Source organism: Tupaia chinensis, unplaced genomic scaffold (assembly GCF_000334495.1).
Source record: "Tupaia chinensis unplaced genomic scaffold, TupChi_1.0 Scaffold147282_1, whole genome shotgun sequence".
Taxonomy (NCBI): domain Eukaryota; kingdom Metazoa; phylum Chordata; class Mammalia; order Scandentia; family Tupaiidae; genus Tupaia; species Tupaia belangeri.
The window spans coordinates 1,682,844-1,690,024 of NW_006207133.1; the positions used below are offsets into that span (position 1 = coordinate 1,682,844).

Sequence of the window (7,181 nt, forward strand, 5' to 3'; positions counted from 1 at the left end):
AACTGCCTTGCCTGGGTTCACATCTGGGCATAGTCACCCACCAGTTGTGGGACCTTGCACATGTTATTTAACTCTCTGTGCTTCAGAATCCTCAGAATGAGGGTACCTCTTGGCACCTACTTCTCAGGTGGTTGTGAGGATGAAGCGAGCCAGTAGTGGGCACGTGGTATGGCACATAAGCCTTACACAAGTGGGACTTATTATTAGACAGTGCTCACCTTGAGCACAAGGTAGTCTGTTTTATTTATCCCTGAATCTTCATCCTCCAAGCATTGAATCAATGATTAATAACATTAGTGCTAATGATAACGATAAGACCAATGAACATTTGCATAGATATCACATTGTGGCCTCTAAAATGCTTTCACATACTGTATCTCATTTAGTCCTCAGTCCACTGCTGTCATCAGATACCTATGATTATTCTCATTTTACAGATGAAGAAACTAAGACACAGAGAGGACTGGATTAGTCTGATTTGTTGAAAGGATGAACAGAAAGAGAATCAGGGCCAGCACATGGTGTGGAGGTTAAGGTGGCTGGGTCCCAAATGGCTAACTGCTATGTTTGTGCCTAGAACTGGAAGCTTGAAAGTCACTATGGTGCATGTGTGTGTTCCCAAAATCCTGAAAGAAGAACGGAGGAGATGGCATTGCAACATGGCCATCCCCCTTGAAGGGTGATTTCTCACTTACCTTCTATCTCTCTCTCTCTGTCAATAACATGTGACCTATGGGGAAAAAAAAAATCTAAAAAAAAAAGAAAGAAAGAAAGAAAGAAAGAAAGAAATGGAATTCAAGTCACCTGCTCTGACATCAATACTTAAGCTTTTAGAATTTGGTGGTATTAGTAGCCCAGATTGGATCAGCATCTTCCCTTCCTTTGAAAGTCTCTTGTCTAGATTCTGTGTGGCAAATTTCCATTTGTACTTCAGTTCCTAGCTTCAAAGTCATTGTTCAGGGGAGCCTTGCTGACCCTTACATATTGCCTGTTCTATTCGGTCTGTGCCACTCAGTGGTATCTATCTCTCTTACTCTCTTTACCTGATGTTTCTGTTCCACTGTAAGATCTGTAAAGCAAGGACTATTTGATTCATGCCAGTATTTCCCAAGCTTAGCATGGTGTTGGCAGGTGAAGGTGCTGGAGCCAAATTAGCATTTGAAGTGCACATAAAGCACACGTGATGTGAATCTGTTAAAGAAAAAAAAAAACATGCAGTGAAACTTATTAAAGCATGATAAGGCAGACTTTATTCCAGATCATCACAATAGGTATAGAGACCACTGAGATGAAGTCTTGAAGTGGGGAAGAAAGACTGGGTTCAACAGTTTAGCAGGGCAAGTGGGCATTTATAGCCAATGAGCAGACTAGGAGTCAGAAGATGGAAAATCACTAAGAGGAAATATCAGAGGTAAGGAAAAGTCTGCCAAGCCAACCTAATAGGATTTTCAGTGAGGACAGACCAGGGTGATCAGACAGCACCGGGGGATGGTGGACAGTGAGAAACCTGATTAAATATATTTTTAAATTTTGATTTATTTTACATATTCAATCACTCTGCATCACTACAGCTTATAAAATGAATTTTCCCAACATGAATACATTTCACACCAGTCCAGTTGAAGATATATATGTTATCAACAGACAATCCTCCATTTCTGTTTAGATATTGAAGACAATCACATAGAAGGTGGGGAGTTCTTACTAAGTTGACTTAGGGTTCTTTGCAAACACTGGATCTTAAAAAAAGTTAATTTTTAACCAACAAGTGACTTCTCGGCTCCTTCTTGAATCTCCACCTGCTTGGGTCTGCCTGCCTCCACTCCAGCTCCACCATGTGTCAGACTTCAGCAGCCACTCATACAGGAGCACACCTGGCTCTGGTATCAGCTCCTCCAGCTTCTCTCCGGTGGGCAGCAGCAGCAACTTCCAGGGTAGCCTAAGTGCGGGCATAGGTCTGGGTCTGGGCTATGGTGGTGCTGGTGGTGCAGGGGGCATCACAGCCATCGTGGTAAACCAGGGCCTGCTGACCCCCCTTAAGCTGAAGGTGGACCCCAACATCCAGGCCATGCACATCCAGGAGGAGCTGATCAAGACTCTCAACAACAAGTTTGGCTCCTTCATCAACAAGGTGTGGTTCCTAGAGCAGCAGAACAAGATGCTGGAGATCCAGTGGAGCCTCCTCCAGCAGCAGAAGACAGCCCGGACCAACAGGGACATGTTCAAGAGATGTATCAACAACCTATGCAGACAGCTAGACATCCTGGCCAGGAGAAGCTGATGCTGGAGGCGGAGCTTGGCAGGGGCTGGTGGAAGACTTTGAGAATAAGTACAAGGATGAGACCAGGAAGCATACAGAGATGGAGTATGAATTCATCGTCATCAAGAAGGATGTGGATGAAGCTTACTTGAACAAGGTAGAGCTGAAGTCTCGCGTGGAAGGGCTAGCCGATGAGATCTTACTCAGGCTGCTGTATGAAGAGGAGATCTGTGAGCCAGAGTCCCAGATCTCAGACATGTCCGTGGTCCTATCCATGGAGAACAGCCATTCCCTGGACATGGATGGCATCATCACTGAGGTCCATGCCCAGTACAAGGAAATCGCCACCCACAGCCGGGCTGAGGTTGAAAGCATGTGCCAAATCAAGTATGAGGAACTGCAGACGCTGGCCAGGAAGCACCTGGATAACTTGCAGCACATGAAGACTGAGATCTCTGAGATGAACCAGAACATTAGTCGGCTCCAGCCTGAGATCGAGGGCCTCAGGGCCAGGAGGCTTCCAGGGAAGCTCTCTGGCCTTTGAGACAGCCATTGCTGATGCTGAGCAGCGTGGAGAGCTGACCATTAAGGATGCCAATGCCAAGCTGGCTCAGTTGGAGGCAGCCCTGCAGCAGGCCAAGCAGGACAAGGTGTGGCCTCTGTGTGACTATCAGGAGTTAATGAACTTCAAGCTGGCCTGGACATTGAGATCGCCACCTACTGCAAGCTGCTGGAGGGCGGGGAGAATCAGCTGGAGTCTGGGATGCAAAACCTGAGTATCCATAGAAGCCTACGGGCCTCACAAGCCCTGGCCTCAGCTATGGCCTGAGCTCCTTCCAGTCCAGCTTTGGCTCTGGTAGAGGCTCCAGTCCCTTCAGCCACACCAGTCCACCAAGGCTGTGGTCGTGAAGAAGATTGAGACGAGTGATGGGAAGTTGGGATCTGAGTCCTCTGACGTCCTGCCCAAGTGAACAGCCACTGCAGCCCCTCCTCACCTATCCTCCTCTGGTGGCTACATCAGGTCGGGGAAGCAATCCTTCAGGGGAGCATAGAGAACAGAAAACTCACCTGAAGCTCAGCAGCCCACCCTGGGAAGGGCTCTACTCTCTGGGTGCCCCCCTCTTGCCCATGTCCCCAACTGAAACCAATTTAATTGTATTTTCTAATAAAGCCTCAGCTGGCCCTGCCCCCTCCAAAAAAGAAGTTAATTTTTTTCATAAGTGAGATAGATACAAAGAGGGAGAAAAAGAGACAGAGGCTCTTGATACTGTGAGCTCTCCTCAAATTCAGCCAATCCCAGAGAGTGGGCATATGGTTACGTGGTGTATGCAGGGAGGTTTTTTGTTTTGTTTTGTTTTGTTTTTAGAGGTTTATTTTTGCTATAGGGCATGTGCGCACACCAGAAAGACAGGGGAGACAGAGAGACAGAAAGTGAGAAATCACCCCCTGGAGGGATGGCCACGACACAATCCCTTCTCCTCCCTTCTCTCTCCTCTTGAGATCTCGGGCATGCACGCACACACGCCTGGTGTGACTTTCAGCCACTGGGTCTGGGACTCGAACCGCAGTCGACTACATAGGAATACAGTGACATAGCCATTAAGCTAACTGCTGGTCCCACAGGGAGGTCTTTGAATATGAGCCTGGAGCTTGTTCGTATATGTCAGCCTTAAATTGCATTGTGTTTTACCTCTGTGTCACTGTCAAGACCCCAAGAACTAAATTTTACCAGGAAATGCACAGGTGGGCCTAGCAGAAGATTCGGAATCTTGACTGAAGTTTGGCCAAGCAAGAGCTTTTTCAAATCATAGGCAGGGACCAACAGGTGGTGTAGTGGTTACGTTGCTGGACTTCCACATGACCAACCATGGTTTGAGTCCCGGACCTGGTGGCTTAAAAATCACACTGGGCATGTATGTGTGCATGCCCAAAATCCCAGGAGAACAATGGAGAAAAAGGGGTTGCAGTGTGGCCATCCCCTCTTGGGGGATGATTTCTCACTTTCCCTTTCACTCTCTCTATTTTTCTCTCTCTCTCGAGATGAATGCCCTATGGCAAAAATCTCTTTACAAACAATAGGCAGAGGTACACTGTGTGTGGAGCAATATCCTGGACAACTCCATCCTTCCAGGTTCCACCATGATATTCCTGACATTGTCCTCAATCTTTCCCATAGTTTCCAAAGCTTTTCCAGGGGACCACCCAGCACCTCTGCAGGAGAACTAGGCACAGCCCCAGCCTCCACCTTCAGAACCCACCTGGTTAGCATGACCCACCTCTATAGAAAGAACACCAAGTGGAGGCAGCTTCACTGTGAGGAGCCAAGAGTGACTGTCAACACAACTTCTTCACCTCAGATTTTCAAAGGAGAAAAAACAGAAGGAAAGAAAACAGTGTTGCCTTTTCTCAAGGCTGCCAATTCCTTTCTGATCTATTGTGAAGATTATGTATTTCTAGGGGCCAGCAGGTGGCGTGGTGGTTAAGGCACTGTGTTCTGACATGACTGACCATGGTTTGAGTCCTGGGTTTAGTGGCCTGAAAATCATGTCGAGTGCATGTGTGTACATGCCCCAAATCCTGAGAATAGGATGGAGGAGAAGGGATTGTGGCATAGCCATTTCCCCCCAGGGGGAGGGGGAAGGTGATTTCTCATTTTACTCTCTGTCTCTCTCCAGGGAGTGCACATGCACTGAGGCAAAAATCTAAAATAAAAGAACGATGTGTATCTCCAAGCCATATTATCTATTGATATTATAGACAAGAGCGGTGCCTTATATTTAAAATGTTGTTTTCTCCTCCATAAGGTCTGACTGTCCATCAGATACAAGCTTCAGTGACAGCAGACTAGAGCTGCTCACCCTACCATCACAAAGACATGCTTTCCCAGGACTGGGACCATTAATAGACACTGGTCTTTCCTGGGATGGTTAGGGAGCTCCAGCAATTAATACCAGTGCTACAGATTCAGTTTTAAGGGCTATATAACATAAGACAGATGATTTTAAGCAATTTGAAGAATTTACTCATTAATCTTCTTGAGCCTTGATATACTCTTCCGTAAAACAGAGGTCATGCTATTGTTTTGCAGAGCGATAGTAAAGATAAAATGAGATAAATGGATATGGTCATTGCTTTCAAAGAACCTCTTTCCAGCCAACCAGTAAGCCAAGTCTTTTGTGGGATAGGTCTAAGGGCCAGTGGAGATGGCCCTCGTGGTCCCCACTCTTCAACCTCCCGAACATTCATGCCCATTGCCATGCATCTGTGCAATGGATTCTGACTTTGGGTTCAACATTGTGGCTTCTTTTGACCAATACAATAAAGCAGAAGGCTGGTGTGCTAGCTCTGAATCTAGCTTCAAGTATCCCAAATGTGTTTCTCTTTTCCTATTTTTCTCTTCTCATACTGTTTGTGTTGTTATGAGAATGGCATGCCTGAGCTGGCCCACAGACGCCGGAGGAGGATGAGAGACACATGGAGCAGAGTAGAGCCAGTTCAGCCAAGACTAGCCTGGACCAGACAAGCGCTTAGCCAAACTCCAGATGCCTCAGCACTCCCAGCTGAAATAACAATGCTGTCCCTTCACACCCAGTGTAGATCAGCACAGGGCCCTGCAGACATAAGAGAACTTGGTCTTTATTGTTTTAGCTTCCACTTTGTTTGATTAATAGTCCTTTGTTATGCAACAAAAACTGCCTGATACCTGATACCAGGTGTCTTATCACTTGGGAGAATAAGGAGAGTGGGAATTCACAGACTGCTTAGAATATAAGTAAGTGGTCTGGGCAACCCACAGGGCCTTAGGGTTGGTGGACTATAACCATGAGATCTTGATTGTATACAGTCTGATTTTCAGATAAGCTTTGTGATTTAGAGGTTGTCCTAGATGATAGACGGTGATTAAAAAAAAGGAACTGTGTGCAAACATGAACCTCTTTTTAAAATTATTAATTAATTTATTTTTAGTTTTTTGCTATAGGGTACATATGCTTGCTGGAGAGAGACAGTGAAAGGGGAAATGAGAAATCACCCCCAGGAGGATGGCCAAGCCACAATTCCCTCTACATCATTCTCTTCTCCGTATGTACCCAGCATAATTTTCAAGCTGCCAGGTCCAAGGCTTGAACCATATTCAGCCATGTGAGAGTCCAGTGTTTTAACTATCATGCCACTTGTTGGCCCCAAAAGTCCCTCTTTTTATATCAACATAATACCTCTTTCCTCTATATAACTCAGAACTTTTCTTATGTCCGCCCTCTGCCCTCCTTCCTTCCCTTACTATTTGTACTGAGAAGACTATCGTATACTAGGTGTTAATTATTGATGTTAAAGAAGAAGAAAACAACTCAAATACTTCTCTTGTCCATCATCCATGCATCATGTTATCTCACTTTCCTTTCAGGAGAAATTATGAATTCTGTGGCTATCAATCTCTGGCAAATGAAATTCCAGATTCAAGGAGCTACTGTCTTCATTTGAAGTTTGTGAAGTGTTGTTATGAGTGGAATCATGCCTACGGTCTTTGTTTACACAATTCTGCCTTTGTTCATATATTCCTCTGGAATGCTCCTTGTAGGCCTTACAAGTTTGTAAACCACATTCACATATATGCTTTTATTCTGTTTCACCATTGATCTCAATTCCTTCTGCAGGACTCAGTGAGCTTGTTCATCAGTCTACCTGGGTATGTGTCTGGTCTGGCTAGTTTCTGAGTGACTTTAATCAAATGACTTGAACTCTCTGAGCTTCTGTTGCATTGCCTTTAGCAAGGGGACAGTGTACTTAGTCCATTGGCTTCTTACAATTACTCACTCTGATGAAAGATGGAAAGCACTTGTCATGGTGCCTGGTGTGTAGTCACACAAAATATTGCTTTCCTCCTTCCTTCCCTTCTCCCTCTCTGCCTTTACTTCATTAGTTC

At 45.5% G+C, this 7,181-nt stretch overlaps 1 pseudogene; it reads left to right on the plus strand.

Moving 5' to 3' along the window:
- The first annotated feature begins 280 nt into the window (after positions 1-280).
- LOC102495615 (keratin, type II cytoskeletal 8 pseudogene) lies at positions 281-3,254 on the plus strand (annotated as a pseudogene).
- The last annotated feature ends 3,927 nt before the right edge of the window (positions 3,255-7,181 follow it).